This window comes from Lathyrus oleraceus, chromosome 2 (assembly GCF_024323335.1).
Source record: "Lathyrus oleraceus cultivar Zhongwan6 chromosome 2, CAAS_Psat_ZW6_1.0, whole genome shotgun sequence".
NCBI lineage: Eukaryota > Viridiplantae > Streptophyta > Magnoliopsida > Fabales > Fabaceae > Lathyrus > Lathyrus oleraceus.
Window position 1 is genome coordinate 117,896,653 of NC_066580.1, and position 22,703 is coordinate 117,919,355.

A 22,703-nucleotide genomic window follows, 5' to 3' on the forward strand; every position below is an offset into this window, starting at 1 on the left:
GGTGTATCAATGCTTTGTGATTCTTGAATTTCTTCAAGCTCTACTTTCCTCCCACTGATTCCTTTGCAAATAAAATCCTTTTCAGTGGTCCACATACATCAGTATGTATGAGGGCCAAAATATCATTAGCTCTTTCACCTTTTCCTATGAATGGAGACTTTGTCATCTTTCCAATTAAACAAGATTTGCATGTCTCATATGATTCATAATCAAAAGAGTCCAAGAGTCCATCTTTATGGAGTTTGGAAATGTGTTTCTCATTTATGTGGCCTAATCGATAATGCCAAAAGTAAGTTGGATTTAACTCATTAGGTTTCATCCTTTTAGTATTAATGTTATAAATAGGCATTTCAAGATCAAGGACATATAGTCCATTGTTCATTTCTGCAGTAGCATATAATATATCATTCAAATAAATTTAGCAACAATTGTTCTTTATTATAAATGAAAAACCAAACTTGTCCAAACAAGAAACGGAAATAATATCCCTGCTAATTGCAGGTACATAATAGCAGTTCTCTAACTGAATTATTAAACCACTAGGTAAAGTCAATACATAAGTTCCTACGGCTAAAGCAGCAACCTTTGCTCCATTGCCAACTCGTAGGTCAATTTCACCTTTTGCCAAATCTCTACTCCTTTTTAGCCCCTGCACATTGGTACAAATGTGAGAACCACATCCAGTATCTAATACCCATGATGCAGAAGTAGATAAATTAATTTCAATAACAAAAATACCTGAAGTTGAAGTTTCTACTTCATTCTTCTTATCTTCCAGGTACTTTGGGCAGTTTCTCTTCCAGTGTCCGGTCTTACCGCAATGGAAGCAGGTGCCTTCCTTTGCTATGCTTCCACTAGGCTTCAAATCAGCAATAGTGGGTTTGGGTTTGGCAACTTCCTTGACTTTCCCTTTATCACCCTGCTTGGTGGGTCTTTTGTTCTGTCTCTTTCCATTTCCGATCATCAGAATGCACTTCCCTTTTGACTTCAGATTCTGCTCAGCAGTTCTTAACATGGCTAGCAGTTCAGGAAGAGATTTTTCCATATCATTCATATTGAAATTAAGGACAAATTGACTGAATCTATCTGGCAACGATTGCAATATCAAATCAGTTGCAAGTTCGCTTCCGAGGGGAAAACCCAACCTCTCAAGGTTCTCCACATACCCAAATCAACTTGAGCACATGGGGACCTACAGGGGCTCCCTTAGCTAACTTGCCTTGAAAAAGGGATTTTGAAACTTCAAACCTTTCATGCCTTGCTTGCTCTTGATAGAGCATCTTCAAGTGTTCGATCATATCGAACCCTTCCATATAATGAAACAGTTATGGCCCCTAGCACAATTGTTCTCCCAAGCAAATGAGAGAACCTAAGCTAACCTAATAACGATCTAAGCTTCTCCAAGCAAGATCTTCAAGGTTGTCCTCCTTTGATATTGAATTTTTATCTTTATTCATAACATTACATTACATAAAAGAAACTCGTTTTACATACGAAGGAGTGAGATGAGAAAAGAAGTTACATTAAGAGATTAAAAGAGAGGCACGACACGCAGGTCGTATTTTAAAATCCCAAAACAAAATAAAGGAAAACTAAGGCCATAACCGATCACCACAAGACAATAATAATAAACACATTATTATTATTAATTTAAATTATGTTAATTAATTAAAACCAAATTAAATTTCGGCGACCGATCACACTACGCAGAGTTAGCCAAGGGTTCCGCCCCGACGCAAAATTTTAATGAACAATTTATTTGAAATCGACGTTGTTTTTCGCATCAACACTTGATACTTTAAAGCAAAACTCTTGCGCAATCACAACCCTAATCGCATAACTCTTTGACAGCATAACCCTTGTGCCATCATTAACCCTAATGCACCAACTTCAGACCGTCAAACACACCTCGATTGTTAATTCAGTATGATTGATCAACACGTCATTGCTTCACCATACTAATGTCGAATCAAGAAGCAAATGACCATTGATCGCTCAAAGGAAAACAACCATTAAGTTTTTGAATGAATGAAACAGAAAAAGTATATCATATATATCGTATTTTGCATCAGGATTACTTATATCATATATATAACTTGATCGATCTCAATTGCGTAACCTATGGACGATCGATCTATCGCTGCTTCACCATACTAACATCGGATTCCGAAGCATAGTCAACATCAATCATCCAAATCGTACACACATGATGCCAAATTTAGTTACTCGTTTATTCTTTGATTCATTCTGTCTTTTAATCGTATTAATACAGAAAATATAGAAAATACAGAAAATAAACAGCTATTAGATGCATGGTTTCGTAAGTGGCTTTGATACCACTGAAGGAGAAGGGCGATCCAAAACACAGCGGAATTTTAAAAAAAATTCTCCTTTAGTGATCCTTACGAATGGGCATGATCAGTGATTGAATCGTTACCTCTTATGGAGATTGAAACCTTTAATGCATATCTACGGAGCGATCACGAATGTTGAACGGTGACAATGCCTCTACTCAGTCCACACGAACGGATTCCTTCAATCTCAGTGCTAGCTGATACAAATGAAGGCTTTGACTGAGAGAGAGAGAGAGAGAGAGAGAGAGAAACGAAATTGCAACTGCACAAATGCTTCTGCATAAGGGTTCTATTTATAGACCCACTTGTGTGCATTGCAAGCTAAAAAATCCCACTTAAGTGTATGTAGCCCATATCTTATAATATGCCAAAATCACTTAAGCGCGTGATACGTTACCATATTTTGTATTCTGCTTAAGTACACCGTACCTTACGATGTTCTACAATTCAATTAAGTGCACCGTACCTTACGATGTTTCTTAGTTACTCTATCTCTCATCATTCCTTCCTTTTGTGTGTGACCCTGTAGGTTTTCGCGGCATTGACAATCATATTAAATCACATATTTAACATAATAAATAGTGAGCGGTATCTAGCAACACATCACTGCTACCCAAGACACGAAAATGTCATGTGATCTGACAAATCCTTTTGTGATAATACTTATGTGTACAATTACCCTTTTGCCCTTATGTCTATATTGAACACAAGGCATAGACCGTGTCATCCTTGTCCAGTTCAATATTGGGCCCATAGACATTTATCCTGTTACGCAGGATGGGCAAATTCCATCTAGGTCACTCATGTCCCTTAGCATGCTTCGTGGAGTACCCATCAACTGTCTTTATGGTCATCTAGTTACGGACAAGGTTTGATCAACAATAAGGCACTCGACTCTACATCTATGGTCCATAGTTGTTTCAGGTCGAAGGGTGGTATACACCATTATCACCATGAGAATAACTTATGACATTTTTCATAACATTCTATATAGTATTCTCATAGCGGGTCAATCCAGTATAAATATTACTCTTAATATTCATACATATGTTTAAGACTTGATAACTCCTTATCCATAATCCATGAGATGTGATCATCAGTCTATATATACATAATAGTCTTAATGCTTTAATGTTATCCCACTTCACAATAAAGCTCGGCTACGGATACTTTAAGAATAATGTCCTTATGTTTAATGTGATCTCATGATTAAGTCACACTTGGTACATTAAACGGACTAGCTATTCTAGGGACTTTATTAAACAAACATAATAAAGAAAAAGCCTTTTATTATTAATAAATAATTCGATACAAGTACCAAAAGTATTGGCCTCCAGGTCTTACACCAACAAGGTCGATGTTAGGATAACATCCCCCCAAAAAATATTTTGGAACATTACTCTCAAACATGATGGCACGGGATACTTCAAGGAGATGTTTATTTTTTCTCTCAGCAATGCCATTTTGTTAAGGAGTATTTGGACATGTCGATTGATGCTGAATGCCTTTATTTTTTAGAAAATCATTGAGATTTTTATTAAAATATCCAGTTCCATTGTCACTCCTCAATATGGAGATTTTTGTGTCAAATTGAGTTTCCACCATTTGTGATTGTTTTTTAAATATGTTAGGAACTTCATATTTTTCATGCATAAGGTAGACCCAACACAATCGGGTGTGATCATCAATAAATGTTACAAACCACCTTTTTTCAAATTGGATTGTAATTTTTGAAGGACCCCAAACATCACTATGGATTAAATAGAAAGGTCTAAATGCATGATAAGGTTGAGTGTAATAAGGAGTCTCTAATTTTTAGGAAGAGCACAACTTTCACATTCATGAGAAGAACAATAAATATTTTTGAATAAGTTTGGAAACAAATGCCTAAGATACTGAAAATTCGGGTGCCCTAGTCTCTTATGCCAGATCATTATTTGGTCCCTAACAGGTAGGGAACACATACCACTTAGACCCCGAGCTTCTTTATTTTTGAAAGTATCCTCAAAGTAGTAAAGCCCATCCATCACCTTAGCACTGCCAATCATCTTCCCCGAAGTCCGGTCCTGAAAAACATAATGAGTGTAAAAATATTTCACACTACAATGGGAATCAGTGCAAATTTTGCTAACAGAGAGAAGGTTATAGGTAGGTTTAGGTACATGTAAAATGTAACACCCCGATAATAATATGATAATTATTTAAATTAAGTTAATAATATATTTATTAATTTAATTAGATAATTGGATTATTATTATTATTATTATGTTGGAATTATTAAATTATTATTATTATTGGAATAATAATATAATTTGGAAAATATATAAGTGGGAATTAAGGAAAAAGAGTTCATTTTGGAAAATAAGGTTTTTACGTGAAAAGCAGAGAAGCGATCGTGAAAGAGGAAAAGGGGCAAAGGGGAAGAACCAGAGAGCAAAGGTTGGAGAAGAGCTTGGAGCTTAGAGATTTTGCCGGATTAACTCAGGTAAGGGGGGTTTATCGTCGATTAATGGGTATTATGGGATAATATGTGATGGGTAGTGATAAGCCGTTAATTTGACCCTAATTGGGATTATTGATGCTGAAGAATTATGTTGGATAAATTGTACTTAGACTGTAATTGAATCTGTGTTTGGGTTAGTTGTGAAATTCCGAACGTATAGCTTTTTACGGAATCGGAATCGGAGGTCCGGAAGTCCTCCAACGGCGGAAAATGCGGAGAATTCTGCATTCTGCCTTGTGTTAGCGCAGGAACTGCTGTTTTGTCTGCGTTAACCGGTTAACCCAGGGTGTTAACCGGTTAACACTGTTTTGAATTGTGAAAAGGTGTTGTTTTGCCTGCGTTAACCGGTTAACCCAGGGTGTTAACCGGTTAACACTGTTGCGTTTTGCTAGAAAATGTGTTTTGCCGGTGTTAACCGGGGGTGCCAGTGTTATTGGTTAAAACTGTTGCAGAGTGGAAGAATTGGCTTTTTCATGTTGTGTACATACTTGAGAGTTGGCCTATGTTGGCGTATGATGTAATAGGGATTATTTCCCGCTGTTTTGAGCAGTATAGGTATTAGTAGAGTGTGCTAATACTGTGTTTAATTGATTGACATGATAATGATGTGTTGATACATGTGTTGATGATGCATGATGATATGCATAATGCTATGAATGTATATATTATGCATGTAATTGTGAATGGACTGTTGTATGGCTTAGAGTGTGAGCATGTGTCCATTGTGAATTGTTGTTGATTCTGCATTGCTAGATGATTAGCATTCATAGCATAGCCTTTGGGGCTGTAGCTAATTCCCATGGTGAGGAATTAGTGAGTGAATCATTGTGGATTTGTTGTTGATGTTTGCATGCTAGATGATTAGTGTGCATAGTCTAGCCTTCGGGGCTGTAGCTAATTCCCATGGTGAGGAATTAGTGAGTGAGTCACTAGGTCTCAAATGAGTGGGACTAGTGAGCTTAGTAGCCGTATCTGGAGGGGTCGGTGAGCTTGAACTATATGTTCAAGAATAGTCGGTACCGCATGTGTGGAGTCTCATTGCATAATGTATGTATGGCGTATAATATGAATGGATGTATTCCAATATTATACGTGTGTTTGTGTTGTTATGGAGTATGATTTGAGATTATACTTGTGTTTTATGTTGGTGTTGAGCATGAGGTTGAGCTGATGTGCTGTTACTGATTGTATGTTGCGATTAGGGTGATTAATGTGTTAAATTGCTTAACATGACATTATATTCTATAATGCTTATGATATTGATTGAGGAACTCACCCTTACAACTATTTTTCAGGTAACGAGAAATGAGTTGAGTAGAAGCGAATGCTTGGAGTCTAGTGTAGTCTCCTTAGTGGGTCGTGCTCTGATAGATGTAACATCGGGATGGGATGTTTTATGTTGTTGAATAATTTACATGTGAATGTTACATGTTTTACATGATTGAGGAGATCTCTATCCGCTGCGTTTTATGCAAATGTTTATGTTTTGAATTAATAAAAGAGCATGACCGTTATATTGTTGAATGGTGTGAATAATTGTGTGACACCCTTGAATGGCATAATTACTCTGAATTGTTATATGTTTATTATTTTTAATTAAATATTTGGGGTATTTTAGAAGGGTGTTACATTAGTGGTATCAGAGCATAGTCGGTCGAGTCGAGTCGTAATTATTTTGTTTCCCTGTACGGGATAGGTGTTGTGTAACCCTATCAGTACTTATTGTTTTAGCTTGTTTGGGTTTTCAGAATAGAGATGGATGGAAGAGGTAGAGATGATGCTGCGATTGCTGAGGCTCTGGGTATGCTAGCTGGAGTACTTGGAGGAAATCCGAATGTTGTGGGAATGGGAGCTGCTCGTCAACTGAGTGAGTTCCAGAAGAACAATCCTCCAATGTTCAAGGGAGCATACGATCCAGATGGTGCTCAGAAGTGGTTGAAGGAAATCGAGAGGATCTTCCGAGTGACTGAGTGTGCCGATAACCAGAAGGTCAGGTTCGGTACGCATATGCTGTCAGAGGAAGCAGATGATTGGTGGGTTGCTACCCGCACTGAGTTGGAATCTGCTGGGAATGCTGAGATCACTTGGGCTGTGTTCAGAGAGAGATTCCTGAGGAAGTACTTTCCAGAGGATGTCAGAGGAAAGAAAGAGATAGAGTTCTTGGAATTGAAACAGGGTAACAGGTCTGTTACGGAGTATGCTGCTAAGTTCACAGAGCTGTCAAAGTATTACACTCCCTATAATGAGGCTGCTGGAGAATTTTCGAAATGTGTGAAGTTTGAGAACGGGTTGCGTCCCGAGATCAAGCAGGCTATTGGATATCAGCGGATCAGAGTGTTTTCTGACTTGGTTGACTGTTGCAGGATTTTTGAACAGGATTCCAAAGCCAGAGCAGAGAGCTATCAGCAGAGGGTTGATAGGAAAGGCAAGAATCAGAATGATCGTGGAAAACGTATGCAGCTGGCAAAGGTTTTCAGAAGCAGAGTGGGATGAAGAGGCCTAGTGGGGGAGACTCTAGTGCTCCTGTTAAGTGTTATAGATGTGGTCGGGCCGGACATCGTGTCCATGAGTGTACCAGTGCTGAGATGAAGTGTTTCAAGTGTGGAAAAGGTGGTCATTTGGCTGCAGAGTGTCGGTTGAAGACTGTAACTTGTTTCAACTGTGGAGAGTTGGGTCATATCAGTCCACAGTGTCCTAAGCCGAAGAAAGAGAATCAGTCAGGAGGCAAGGTCTTTGCTTTATCGGGTTCTGAGACTTCTGCAGATGATCGTTTGATCCGAGGTACGTGTTATATTAATGGCTTTCCTCTTGTAGCTATTATTGACACCGGTGCTACTCATTCCTTTATATCTCTGGATTGTGCTGTGAAACTTAAGTTAGAGATATCTGAGATGTATGGAAGTATGGTGATTGATACTCCTGCGAAGGGTTCAGTGACTACTACTTCAGTTTGTTTGAATTGTCCTTTGAGTATTTTTGGTAGAGACTTTGGGATAGACCTTGTGTGTCTTCCCTAGTGCAGATTGATGTTATCTTGGGTATGAACTGGTTGGTGTTTAACCGAGTTTCTATCAACTGTTTTGATAAGACTGTGATATTCCCTGAGAGTGAGGAAGGAAAGAGTTTGTTTCTATCAGCAAGGCGGGTGAATGAGGAAGTAGCAGATGGGGCAGAGTTGTTTATGCTGTTAGCGACTTTAGAGGCTAAAGATAAACTGGTGATTGGCGATCTAGCCGTGGTGTGTGATTTTCCTGATGTGTTTCCCGAAGAAGTGAATGAATTACCGCCAGAGCGTGAAGTTGAGTTCTCGATTGATTTGGTACCTGGTACTAGACCGATATCGATGGCTCCGTATCGTATGTCTGCTGTTGAGTTAGCTGAATTGAAGAGTCAGCTGGAAGATCTGTTGGATAAGAAGTTTATTCGTCCGAGTGTGTCACCGTGGGGTGCGCCAGTGTTATTGGTTAAGAAGAAAGAAGGTACTATGAGGTTGTGTGTGGATTACAGGCAACTGAATAAAGTGACGATCAAGAATCGGTATCCTTTGCCGAGGATTGATGATTTGATGGATCAGTTGGTTGGTGCGAGTGTGTTCAGCAAGATAGATTTGAGATCGGGATATCATCAGATACGTGTGAAAACTGAGGATATTCAGAAGACTGCTTTCAGAACAAGGTATGGACATTATGAGTATTCTGTAATGCCTTTTGGTGTGACTAATGCGCCTGGAGTATTCATGGAGTATATGAATAGGATTTTCCATCCGTACCTAGACCAGTTTGTTGTGGTGTTTATTGATGACATTTTGGTGTATTCGAAATCTGAAGAAGAGCATGCTGAGCATTTGAGAGTGGTTTTAGAAGTTCTACGAGAAAAGAAGTTATTTGCTAAACTCTCTAAATGTGAATTTTGGTTAGAAGAGGTTAGTTTTCTTGGTCATGTGATTTCAAGAGGTGGTGTTGCTGTTGATCCTTCTAAGATAGAAGCGGTATCTAAGTGGGAAGCTCCGAAGTCAATTTCTGAGATAAGGAGTTTTCTTGGACTTGCAGGTTATTATAGAAATTCATTGAGGGATTTTCTAAGTTGGCGTTACCGTTGACGATGTTGACTAGAAAGGGGCAAGCGTTTGTGTGGGACTCGAAATGTGAAGAAGGTTTCCAAGAGTTAAAGAGAAGGTTGACTACTGCTCCTATTCTGATATTACCGAGTCCGTCGGAACCATTTGAGGTTTACTGTGATGCTTCATTGTTGGGTTTGGGTGGTGTGTTGATGCAGAATAAGCAGGTTATAGCTTATGCTTCGAGACAGCTGAGGGTTCATGAGAGGAACTATCCAACACACGATTTAGAGTTGGCAGCTGTGGTGTTTGTTCTGAAGTTATGGAGGCATTATTTGTACGGGTCAAGATTTGAAGTTTTCAGTGACCATAAAAGTTTAAAGTATTTGTTTGATCAGAAAGAACTGAATATGAGACAGAGGAGATGGTTAGAATTTCTGAAGGATTATGACTTTGGTTTGAATTACCATCCGGGTAAAGCAAACGTAGTGGCTGATGCATTGAGTCGGAAATCATTACATATGTCTATGTTAATGGTTAGGGAATTGGATTTAATTGAGCAGTTTAGAGACTTGAGTTTGGTGTGTGAGAGTACTCACAATAGTGTTAAATTGGGAATGTTGAAATTAACAAGTGGTATTCTGGATGAGATCAGAGAGGGTCAGAAATCCGATGTGTTTTTGGTTGATAAGTTGACTTTAGTGAATCAAGGCCAAGGTGGTGAATTCAGAGTTGATGAGAATGGTGTTTTGAAATTTGGTAATCGGGTGTGTATTCCGGATGTTACCGAACTTAAGAAGAGTATTCTTGAAGAAGGACATCGTAGTGGTTTGAGTATTCATCCTGGAGCTACGAAGATGTATCATGATTTGAAAAAGTTATTTTGGTGGCCGGGAATGAAAAGAGAAATTGCAAGTTTTGTTTATTCCTGTTTGACTTGTCAGAAGTCAAAGATTGAGCATCAGAAGCCGTCTGGGCTAATGCAACCGTTGGCTATTCCAGAGTGGAAGTGGGATAGTATCAGTATGGATTTTGTTTCTGGTTTGCCGAGGACAAATAAGAATTTTGAAGCCATTTGGGTGATTGTGGACAGGTTGACAAAATCGGCTCATTTCATTCCGATCAGAATGGATTATCCGTTAGAGAGATTAGCCGAGTTGTATATTGAGAAGATTGTAAGTTTGCATGGTATTCCGTCTAGTATTGTTTCGGACAGAGATCCTAGATTTACATCGAAGTTCTGGGAAGGTTTGCAGAGAGCTTTAGGAACTAAGCTGAGATTGAGTTCCGCATATCATCCGCAGACTGATGGTCAGACTGAGAGGACCATTCAGTCATTAGAGGATCTTTTGAGAGCTTGTGTTTTGGAAAAGGGAGGCGCTTGGGATTGTTATTTGCCTTTGATTGAGTTTACCTACAACAATAGTTTTCATTCGAGCATTGGTATGGCACCGTTTGAAGCTTTGTATGGTAGGAGATGTCGGACGCCTTTATGTTGGTATGAGTCCGGTGAGAGTGTTGTGGTTGGACCGGAGATTGTTCAACAGACTACAGAAAAGATTAAGATGATTCAGGAGAAGATGAGAATTGCTCAGAGTCGTCAGAAGAGTTATCATGATAAGAGGAGGAAGTCACTTGAGTTCCAAGAGGGAGATCATGTGTTTCTTCGCGTTACTCCGATAACTGGTGTTGGTCGAGCTTTGAAGTCGAAAAGTTGACACCTCGATTTATTGGTCCTTATCAGATTTTGGAGAGGATAGGGGAAGTAGCCTATCGTGTCGCTTTACCGCCGTCGCTTGCGAATTTGCATGAGGTTTTTCATGTGTCTCAGTTGAGGAGGTACATTCATGATCCGTCGCATGTAGTCCAAGTAGATGATGTACAGGTGAGAGATAACCTGACTGTTGAAACATCACCTATGAGGATCGAGGATCGGGAGTTGAAGCAGTTGCGGGGTAAAGAGATTGCCTTGGTGAAGGTAGCTTGGGGAGGACCAGCAGGTGGCAATGTGACTTGGGAACTTGAGAGTCAGATGAAGGAGTCTTATCCGGAGTTATTCGCTTGAGGTATGTTTTCGAGGACGAAAACTCTTTTAGTGGGGGAGAGTTGTAACACCCCGATAATAATATGATAATTATTTAAATTAAGTTAATAATATATTTATTAATTTAATTAGATAATTGGATTATTATTATTATTATTATGTTGGAATTATTAAATTATTATTATTATTGGAATAATAATATAATTTGGAAAATATATAAGTGGGAATTAAGGAAAAAGAGTTCATTTTGGAAATAAGGTTTTTACGTGAAAAGCAGAGAAGCGATCGTGAAAGAGGAAAAGGGGCAAAGGGGAAGAACCAGAGAGCAAAGGTTGGAGAAGAGCTTGGAGCTTAGAGATTTTGCCGGATTAACTCAGGTAAGGGGGGTTTATCGTCGATTAATGGGTATTATGGGATAATATGTGATGGGTAGTGATAAGCCGTTAATTTGACCCTAATTGGGATTATTGATGCTGAAGAATTATGTTGGATAAATTGTACTTAGACTGTAATTGAATCTGTGTTTGGGTTAGTTGTGAAATTCCGAACGTATAGCTTTTTACGGAATCGGAATCGGAGGTCCGGAAGTCCTCCAACGGCGGAAAATGCGGAGAATTCTGCATTCTGCCTTGTGTTAGCGCAGGAACTGCTGTTTTGTCTGCGTTAACCGGTTAACCCAGGGTGTTAACCGGTTAACACTGTTTTGAATTGTGAAAAGGTGCTGTTTTGCCTGCGTTAACCGGTTAACCCAGGGTGTTAACCGGTTAACACTGTTGCGTTTTGCCAGAAAATGTGTTTTGCCTGCGTTAACCGGTTAACCCAGGGCGTTAACCGGTTAACACTGTTGCAGAGTGGAAAAATTGGCTTTTTAATGTTGTGTACATAATTGAGAGTTGGCCTATGTTGGCGTATGATGTAATAGGGATTATTTCCCGCTGTTTTGAGCAGTATAGGTATTAGTAGAGTGTGCTAATACTGTGTTTAATTGATTGACATGATAATGATGTGTTGATACATGTGTTGATGATGTATGATGATATGCATAATGCTATGAATGTATATATTATGCATGTAATTGTGAATGGACTGTTGTATGGCTTAGAGTGTGAGCATGTGTCCATTGTGAATTGTTGTTGATGCTGCATTGCTAGATGATTAGCATGCATAGCATAGCCTTTGGGGCTGTAGCTAATTCCCATGGTGAGGAATTAGTGAGTGAATCATTGTGGATTTGTTGTTGATGTTTGCATGCTAGATGATTAGTGTGCATAGTCTAGCCTTCGGGGCTGTAGCTAATTCCCATGGTGAGGAATTAGTGAGTGAGTCACTAGGTCTCAAATGAGTGGGACTAGTGAGCTTAGTAGCCGTATCTGGAGGGATCGGTGAGCTTGAACTATATGTTCAAGAATAGTCGGTACCGCATGTGTGGAGTCTCATTGCATAATGTATGTATGGCGTATAATATGAATGGATGTATTCCAATATTATACGTGTGTTTGTGTTGTTATGGAGTATGATTTGAGATTATACTTGTGTTTTATGTTGGTGTTGAGCATGAGGTTGAGCTGATGTGCTGTTACTGATTGTATGTTGCGATTAGGGTGATTAATGTGTTAAATTGCTTAACATGACATTATATTCTATAATGCTTATTATATTGATTGAGGAACTCACCCTTACAACTATTTTTCAGGTAACGAGAAATGAGTTGAGTAGAAGCGAATGCTTGGAGTCTAGTGTAGTCTCCTTAGTGGGTCGTGCTCTGATAGATGTAACATCGGGATGGGATGTTTTATGTTGTTGAATAATTTACATGTGAATGTTACATGTTTTACATGATTGAGGAGATCTCTATCCGCTGCGTTTTATGCAAATGTTTATGTTTTGAATTAATAAAAGAGCATGACCGTTATATTGTTGAATGGTGTGAATAATTGTGTGACACCCTTGAATGGCATAATTACTCTGAATTGTTATATGTTTATTATTTTTAATTAAATATTTGGGGTATTTTAGAAGGGTGTTACATTAGTGGTATCAGAGCATAGTCGGTCGAGTCGAGTCGTAATTATTCTGTTTCCCTGTACGGGATAGGTGTTGTGTAACCCTATCAGTACTTATTGTTTTAGCTTGTTTGGGTTTTCAGAATAGAGATGGCTGGAAGAGGTAGAGATGATGCTGCGATTGCTGAGGCTCTGGGTATGCTAGCTGGAGTACTTGGAGGAAATCCGAATGTTGTGGGAATGGGAGCTGCTCGTCAACTGAGTGAGTTCCAGAAGAACAATCCTCCAATGTTCAAGGGAGCATACGATCCAGATGGTGCTCAGAAGTGGTTGAAGGAGATCGAGAGGATCTTCCGAGTGACTGAGTGTGCCGATAACCAGAAGGTCAGGTTCGGTACGCATATGCTGTCAGAGGAAGCAAATGATTGGTGGGTTGCTACCCGCACTGAGTTGGAATCTGCTGGGAATGCTGAGATCACTTGGGCTGTGTTCAGAGAGAGATTCCTGAGGAAGTACTTTCCAGAGGATGTCAGAGGAAAGAAAGAGATAGAGTTCTTGGAATTGAAACAGGGTAACAGGTCTGTTACGGAGTATGCTGCTAAGTTCACAGAGCTGTCAAAGTATTACACTCCCTATAATGAGGCTGCTGGAGAATTTTCGAAATGTGTGAAGTTTGAGAACGGGTTGCGTCCCGAGATCAAGCAGGCTATTGGATATCAGCGGATCAGAGTGTTTTCTGACTTGGTTGACTGTTGCAGGATTTTTGAACAGGATTCCAAAGCCAGAGCAGAGAGCTATCAGCAGAGGGTTGATAGGAAAGGCAAGAATCAGAATGATCGTGGAAAATCGTATGCAGCTGGCAAAGGTTTTCAGAAGCAGAGTGGGATGAAGAGGCCTAGTGGGGGAGACTCTAGTGCTCCTGTTAAGTGTTATAGATGTGGTCGGGCCGGACATCGTGTCCATGAGTGTACCAGTGCTGAGATGAAGTGTTTCAAGTGTGGAAAAGGTGGTCATTTGGCTGCAGAGTGTCGGTTGAAGACTGTAACTTGTTTCAACTGTGGAGAGTTGGGTCATATCAGTCCACAGTGTCCTAAGCCGAAGAAAGAGAATCAGTCAGGAGGCAAGGTCTTTGCTTTATCGGGTTCTGAGACTTCTGCAGATGATCGTTTGATCCGAGGTACGTGTTATATTAATGGCTTTCCTCTTGTAGCTATTATTGACACCGGTGCTACTCATTCCTTTATATCTCTGGATTGTGCTGTGAAACTTAAGTTAGAGATATCTGAGATGTATGGAAGTATGGTGATTGATACTCCTGCGAAGGGTTCAGTGACTACTACTTCAGTTTGTTTGAATTGTCCTTTGAGTATTTTTGGTAGAGACTTTGGGATAGACCTTGTGTGTCTTCCCCTAGTGCAGATTGATGTTATCTTGGGTATGAACTGGTTGGTGTTTAACCGAGTTTCTATCAACTGTTTTGATAAGACTGTGATATTCCCTGAGAGTGAGGAAGGAAAGAGTTTGTTTCTATCAGCAACGGGTGAATGAGGAAGTAGCAGATGGGGCAGAGTTGTTTATGCTGTTAGCGACTTTAGAGGCTAAAGATAAACTGGTGATTGGCGATCTAGCCGTGGTGTGTGATTTTCCTGATGTGTTTCCCGAAGAAGTGAATGAATTACCGCCAGAGCGTGAAGTTGAGTTCTCGATTGATTTGGTACCTGGTACTAGACCGATATCGATGGCTCCGTATCGTATGTCTGCTGTTGAGTTAGCTGAATTGAAGAGTCAGCTGGAAGATCTGTTGGATAAGAAGTTTATTCGTCCGAGTGTGTCACCGTGGGGTGCGCCAGTGTTATTGGTTAAGAAGAAAGAAGGTACTATGAGGTTGTGTGTGGATTACAGGCAACTGAATAAAGTGACGATCAAGAATCGGTATCCTTTGCCGAGGATTGATGATTTGATGGATCAGTTGGTTGGTGCGAGTGTGTTCAGCAAGATAGATTTGAGATCGGGATATCATCAGATACGTGTGAAAACTGAGGATATTCAGAAGACTGCTTTCAGAACAAGGTATGGACATTATGAGTATTCTGTAATGCCTTTTGGTGTGACTAATGCGCCTGGAGTATTCATGGAGTATATGAATAGAATTTTCCATCCGTACCTAGACCAGTTTGTTGTGGTGTTTATTGATGACATTTTGGTGTATTCGAAATCTGAAGAAGAGCATGCTGAGCATTTGAGAGTGGTTTTAGAAGTTCTACGAGAAAAGAAGTTATTTGCTAAACTCTCTAAATGTGAATTTTGGTTAGAAGAGGTTAGTTTTCTTGGTCATGTGATTTCAAGAGGTGGTGTTGCTGTTGATCCTTCTAAGATAGAAGCGGTATCTAAGTGGGAAGCTCCGAAGTCAATTTCTGAGATAAGGAGTTTTCTTGGACTTGCAGGTTATTATAGAAAATTCATTGAGGGATTTTCTAAGTTGGCGTTACCATTGACGATGTTGACTAGAAAGGGGCAAGCGTTTGTGTGGGACTCGAAATGTGAAGAAGGTTTCCAAGAGTTAAAGAGAAGGTTGACTACTGCTCCCATTCTGATATTACCGAGTCCGTCGGAACCATTTGAGGTTTACTGTGATGCTTCATTGTTGGGTTTGGGTGGTGTGTTGATGCAGAATAAGCAGGTTATAGCTTATGCTTCGAGACAGCTGAGGGTTCATGAGAGGAACTATCCAACACACGATTTAGAGTTGGCAGCTGTGGTGTTTGTTCTGAAGTTATGGAGGCATTATTTGTACGGGTCAAGATTTGAAGTTTTCAGTGACCATAAAAGTTTAAAGTATTTGTTTGATCAGAAAGAACTGAATATGAGACAGAGGAGATGGTTAGAATTTCTGAAGGATTATGACTTTGGTTTGAATTACCATCCGGGTAAAGCAAACGTAGTGGCTGATGCATTGAGTCGGAAATCATTACATATGTCTATGTTAATGGTTAGGGAATTGGATTTAATTGAGCAGTTTAGAGACTTGAGTTTGGTGTGTGAGAGTACTCACAATAGTGTTAAATTGGGAATGTTGAAATTAACAAGTGGTATTCTGGATGAGATCAGAGAGGGTCAGAAATCCGATGTGTTTTTGGTTGATAAGTTGACTTTAGTGAATCAAGGCCAAGGTGGTGAATTCAGAGTTGATGAGAATGGTGTTTTGAAATTTGGTAATCGGGTGTGTATTCCGGATGTTACCGAACTTAAGAAGAGTATTCTTGAAGAAGGACATCGTAGTGGTTTGAGTATTCATCCTGGAGCTACGAAGATGTATCATGATTTGAAAAAGTTATTTTGGTGGCCGGGAATGAAAAGAGAAATTGCAAGTTTTGTTTATTCCTGTTTGACTTGTCAGAAGTCAAAGATTGAGCATCAGAAGCCGTCTGGGCTAATGCAACCGTTGGCTATTCCAGAGTGGAAGTGGGATAGTATCAGTATGGATTTTGTTTCTGGTTTGCCGAGGACAAATAAGAATTTTGAAGCCATTTGGGTGATTGTGGACAGGTTGACAAAATCGGCTCATTTCATTCCGATCAGAATGGATTATCCGTTAGAGAGATTAGCCGAGTTGTATATTGAGAAGATTGTAAGTTTGCATGGTATTCCGTCTAGTATTGTTTCGGACAGAGATCCTAGATTTACATCGAAGTTCTGGGAAGGTTTGCAGAGAGCTTTAGGAACTAAGCTGAGATTGAGTTCCGCATATCATCCGCAGACTGATGGTCAGACTGAGAGGACCATTCAGTCATTAGAGGATCTTTTGAGAGCTTGTGTTTTGGAAAAGGGAGGCGCTTGGGATTGTTATTTGCCTTTGATTGAGTTTACCTACAACAATAGTTTTCATTCGAGCATTGGTATGGCACCGTTTGAAGCTTTGTATGGTAGGAGATGTCGGACGCCTTTATGTTGGTATGAGTCCGGTGAGAGTGTTGTGGTTGGACCGGAGATTGTTCAACAGACTACAGAAAAGATTAAGATGATTCAGGAGAAGATGAGAATTGCTCAGAGTCGTCAGAAGAGTTATCATGATAAGAGGAGGAAGTCACTTGAGTTCCAAGAGGGAGATCATGTGTTTCTTCGCGTTACTCCGATAACTGGTGTTGGTCGAGCTTTGAAGTCGAAAAAGTTGACACCTCGATTTATTGGTCCTTATCAGATTTTGGAGAGGATAGGGGAAGTAGCCTATCGTGTCGCTTTACCGCCGTCGCTTGCGAATTTGCATGAGGTTTTTCATGTGTCTCAGTTGAGGAGGTACATTCATGATCCGTCGCATGTAGTCCAAGTAGATGATGTACAGGTGAGAGATAACCTGACTGTTGAAACATCACCTATGAGGATCGAGGATCGGGAGTTGAAGCAGTTGCGGGGTAAAGAGATTGCCTTGGTGAAGGTAGCTTGGGGAGGACCAGCAGGTGGCAATGTGACTTGGGAACTTGAGAGTCAGATGAAGGAGTCTTATCCGGAGTTATTCGCTTGAGGTATGTTTTCGAGGACGAAAACTCTTTTAGTGGGGGAGAGTTGTAACACCCCGATAATAATATGATAATTATTTAAATTAAGTTAATAATATATTTATTAATTTAATTAGATAATTGGATTATTATTATTATTATTATGTTGGAATTATTAAATTATTATTATTATTGGAATAATAATATAATTTGGAAAATATATAAGTGGGAATTAAGGAAAAAGAGTTCATTTTGGAAAATAAGGTTTTTACGTGAAAAGCAGAGAAGCGATCGTGAAAGAGGAAAAGGGGCAAAGGGGAAGAACCAGAGAGCAAAGGTTGGAGAAGAGCTTGGAGCTTAGAGATTTTGCCGGATTAACTCAGGTAAGGGGGGTTTATCGTCGATTAATGGGTATTATGGGATAATATGTGATGGGTAGTGATAAGCCGTTAATTTGACCCTAATTGGGATTATTGATGCTGAAGAATTATGTTGGATAAATTGTACTTAGACTGTAATTGAATCTGTGTTTGGGTTAGTTGTGAAATTCCGAACGTATAGCTTTTTACGGAATCGGAATCGGAGGTCCGGAAGTCCTCCAACGGCGGAAAATGCGGAGAATTCTGCATTCTGCCTTGTGTTAGCGCAGGAACTGCTGTTTTGTCTGCGTTAACCGGTTAACCCAGGGTGTTAACCGGTTAACACTGTTTTGAATTGTGAAAAGGTGCTGTTTTGCCTGCGTTAACCGGTTAACCCAGGGTGTTAACCGGTTAACACTGTTGCGTTTTGCCAGAAAATGTGTTTTGCCTGCGTTAACCGGTTAACCCAGGGCGTTAACCGGTTAACACTGTTGCAGAGTGGAAAAATTGGCTTTTTAATGTTGTGTACATAATTGAGAGTTGGCCTATGTTGGCGTATGATGTAATAGGGATTATTTCCCGCTGTTTTGAGCAGTATAGGTATTAGTAGAGTGTGCTAATACTGTGTTTAATTGATTGACATGATAATGATGTGTTGATACATGTGTTGATGATGTATGATGATATGCATAATGCTATGAATGTATATATTATGCATGTAATTGTGAATGGACTGTTGTATGGCTTAGAGTGTGAGCATGTGTCCATTGTGAATTGTTGTTGATGCTGCATTGCTAGATGATTAGCATGCATAGCATAGCCTTTGGGGCTGTAGCTAATTCCCATGGTGAGGAATTAGTGAGTGAATCATTGTGGATTTGTTGTTGATGTTTGCATGCTAGATGATTAGTGTGCATAGTCTAGCCTTCGGGGCTGTAGCTAATTCCCATGGTGAGGAATTAGTGAGTGAGTCACTAGGTCTCAAATGAGTGGGACTAGTGAGCTTAGTAGCCGTATCTGGAGGGATCGGTGAGCTTGAACTATATGTTCAAGAATAGTCGGTACCGCATGTGTGGAGTCTCATTGCATAATGTATGTATGGCGTATAATATGAATGGATGTATTCCAATATTATACGTGTGTTTGTGTTGTTATGGAGTATGATTTGAGATTATACTTGTGTTTTATGTTGGTGTTGAGCATGAGGTTGAGCTGATGTGCTGTTACTGATTGTATGTTGCGATTAGGGTGATTAATGTGTTAAATTGCTTAACATGACATTATATTCTATAATGCTTATGATATTGATTGAGGAACTCACCCTTACAACTATTTTTCAGGTAACGAGAAATGAGTTGAGTAGAAGCGAATGCTTGGAGTCTAGTGTAGTCTCCTTAGTGGGTCGTGCTCTGATAGATGTAACATCGGGATGGGATGTTTTATGTTGTTGAATAATTTACATGTGAATGTTACATGTTTTACATGATTGAGGAGATCTCTATCCGCTGCGTTTTATGCAAATGTTTATGTTTTGAATTAATAAAAGAGCATGACCGTTATATTGTTGAATGGTGTGAATAATTGTGTGACACCCTTGAATGGCATAATTACTCTGAATTGTTATATGTTTATTATTTTTAATTAAATATTTGGGGTATTTTAGAAGGGTGTTACATTAGTGGTATCAGAGCATAGTCGGTCGAGTCGAGTCGTAATTATTCTGTTTCCCTGTACGGGATAGGTGTTGTGTAACCCTATCAGTACTTATTGTTTTAGCTTGTTTGGGTTTTCAGAATAGAGATGGCTGGAAGAGGTAGAGATGATGCTGCGATTGCTGAGGCTCTGGGTATGCTAGCTGGAGTACTTGGAGGAAATCCGAATGTTGTGGGAATGGGAGCTGCTCGTCAACTGAGTGAGTTCCAGAAGAACAATCCTCCAATGTTCAAGGGAGCATACGATCCAGATGGTGCTCAGAAGTGGTTGAAGGAAATCGAGAGGATCTTCCGAGTGACTGAGTGTGCCGATAACCAGAAGGTCAGGTTCGGTACGCATATGCTGTCAGAGGAAGCAAATGATTGGTGGGTTGCTACCCGCACCGAGTTGGAATCTGCTGGGAATGCTGAGATCACTTGGGCTGTGTTCAGAGAGAGATTCCTGAGGAAGTACTTTCCAGAGGATGTCAGAGGAAAGAAAGAGATAGAGTTCTTGGAATTGAAACAGGGTAACAGGTCTGTTACGGAGTATGCTGCTAAGTTCACAGAGCTGTCAAAGTATTACACTCCCTATAATGAGGCTGCTGGAGAATTTTCGAAATGTGTGAAGTTTGAGAACGGGTTGCGTCCCGAGATCAAGCAGGCTATTGGATATCAGCGGATCAGAGTGTTTTCTGACTTGGTTGACTGTTGCAGGATTTTTGAACAGGATTCCAAAGCCAGAGCAGAGAGCTATCAGCAGAGGGTTGATAGGAAAGGCAAGAATCAGAATGATCGTGGAAAATCGTATGCAGCTGGCAAAGGTTTTCAGAAGCAGAGTGGGATGAAGAGGCCTAGTGGGGGAGACTCTAGTGCTCCTGTTAAGTGTTATAGATGTGGTCGGGCCGGACATCGTGTCCATGAGTGTACCAGTGCTGAGATGAAGTGTTTCAAGTGTGGAAAAGGTGGTCATTTGGCTGCAGAGTGTCGGTTGAAGACTGTAACTTGTTTCAACTGTGGAGAGTTGGGTCATATCAGTCCACAGTGTCCTAAGCCGAAGAAAGAGAATCAGTCAGGAGGCAAGGTCTTTGCTTTATCGGGTTCTGAGACTTCTGTAGATGATCGTTTGATCCGAGGTACGTGTTATATTAATGGCTTTCCTCTTGTAGCTATTATTGACACCGGTGCTACTCATTCCTTTATATCTCTGGATTGTGCTGTGAAACTTAAGTTAGAGATATCTGAGATGTATGGAAGTATGGTGATTGATACTCCTGCGAAGGGTTCAGTGACTACTACTTCAGTTTGTTTGAATTGTCCTTTGAGTATTTTTGGTAGAGACTTTGGGATAGACCTTGTGTGTCTTCCCCTAGTGCAGATTGATGTTATCTTGGGTATGAACTGGTTGGTGTTTAACCGAGTTTCTATCAACTGTTTTGATAAGACTGTGATATTCCCTGAGAGTGAGGAAGGAAAGAGTTTGTTTCTATCAGCAAGACGGGTGAATGAGGAAGTAGCAGATGGGGCAGAGTTGTTTATGCTGTTAGCGACTTTAGAGGCTAAAGATAAACTGGTGATTGGCGATCTAGCCGTGGTGTGTGATTTTCCTGATGTGTTTCCCGAAGAAGTGAATGAATTACCGCCAGAGCGTGAAGTTGAGTTCTCGATTGATTCGGTACCTGGTACTAGACCGATATCGATGGCTCCGTATCGTATGTCTGCTGTTGAGTTAGCTGAATTGAAGAGTCAGCTGGAAGATCTATTGGATAAGAAGTTTATTCGTCCGAGTGTGTCACCGTGGGGTGCGCCAGTGTTATTGGTTAAGAAGAAAGAAGGTACTATGAGGTTGTGTGTGGATTACAGGCAACTGAATAAAGTGACGATCAAGAATCGGTATCCTTTGCCGAGGATTGATGATTTGATGGATCAGTTGGTTGGTGCGAGTGTGTTCAGCAAGATAGATTTGAGATCGGGATATCATCAGATACGTGTGAAAACTGAGGATATTCAGAAGACTGCTTTCAGAACAAGGTATGGACATTATGAGTATTCTGTAATGCCTTTTGGTGTGACTAATGCGCCTGGAGTATTCATGGAGTATATGAATAGAATTTTCCATCCGTACCTAGACCAGTTTGTTGTGGTGTTTATTGATGACATTTTGGTGTATTCGAAATCTGAAGAAGAGCATGCTGAGCATTTGAGAGTGGTTTTAGAAGTTCTACGAGAAAAGAAGTTATTTGCTAAACTCTCTAAATGTGAATTTTGGTTAGAAGAGGTTAGTTTTCTTGGTCATGTGATTTCAAGAGGTGGTGTTGCTGTTGATCCTTCTAAGATAGAAGCGGTATCTAAGTGGGAAGCTCCGAAGTCAATTTCTGAGATAAGGAGTTTTCTTGGACTTGCAGGTTATTATAGAAAATTCATTGAGGGATTTTCTAAGTTGGCGTTACCATTGACGATGTTGACTAGAAAGGGGCAAGCGTTTGTGTGGGACTCGAAATGTGAAGAAGGTTTCCAAGAGTTAAAGAGAAGGTTGACTACTGCTCCCATTCTGATATTACCGAGTCCGTCGGAACCATTTGAGGTTTACTGTGATGCTTCATTGTTGGGTTTGGGTGGTGTGTTGATGCAGAATAAGCAGGTTATAGCTTATGCTTCGAGACAGCTGAGGGTTCATGAGAGGAACTATCCAACACACGATTTAGAGTTGGCAGCTGTGGTGTTTGTTCTGAAGTTATGGAGGCATTATTTGTACGGGTCAAGATTTGAAGTTTTCAGTGACCATAAAAGTTTAAAGTATTTGTTTGATCAGAAAGAACTGAATATGAGACAGAGGAGATGGTTAGAATTTCTGAAGGATTATGACTTTGGTTTGAATTACCATCCGGGTAAAGCAAACGTAGTGGCTGATGCATTGAGTCGGAAATCATTACATATGTCTATGTTAATGGTTAGGGAATTGGATTTAATTGAGCAGTTTAGAGACTTGAGTTTGGTGTGTGAGAGTACTCACAATAGTGTTAAATTGGGAATGTTGAAATTAACAAGTGGTATTCTGGATGAGATCAGAGAGGGTCAGAAATCCGATGTGTTTTTGGTTGATAAGTTGACTTTAGTGAATCAAGGCCAAGGTGGTGAATTCAGAGTTGATGAGAATGGTGTTTTGAAATTTGGTAATCGGGTGTGTATTCCGGATGTT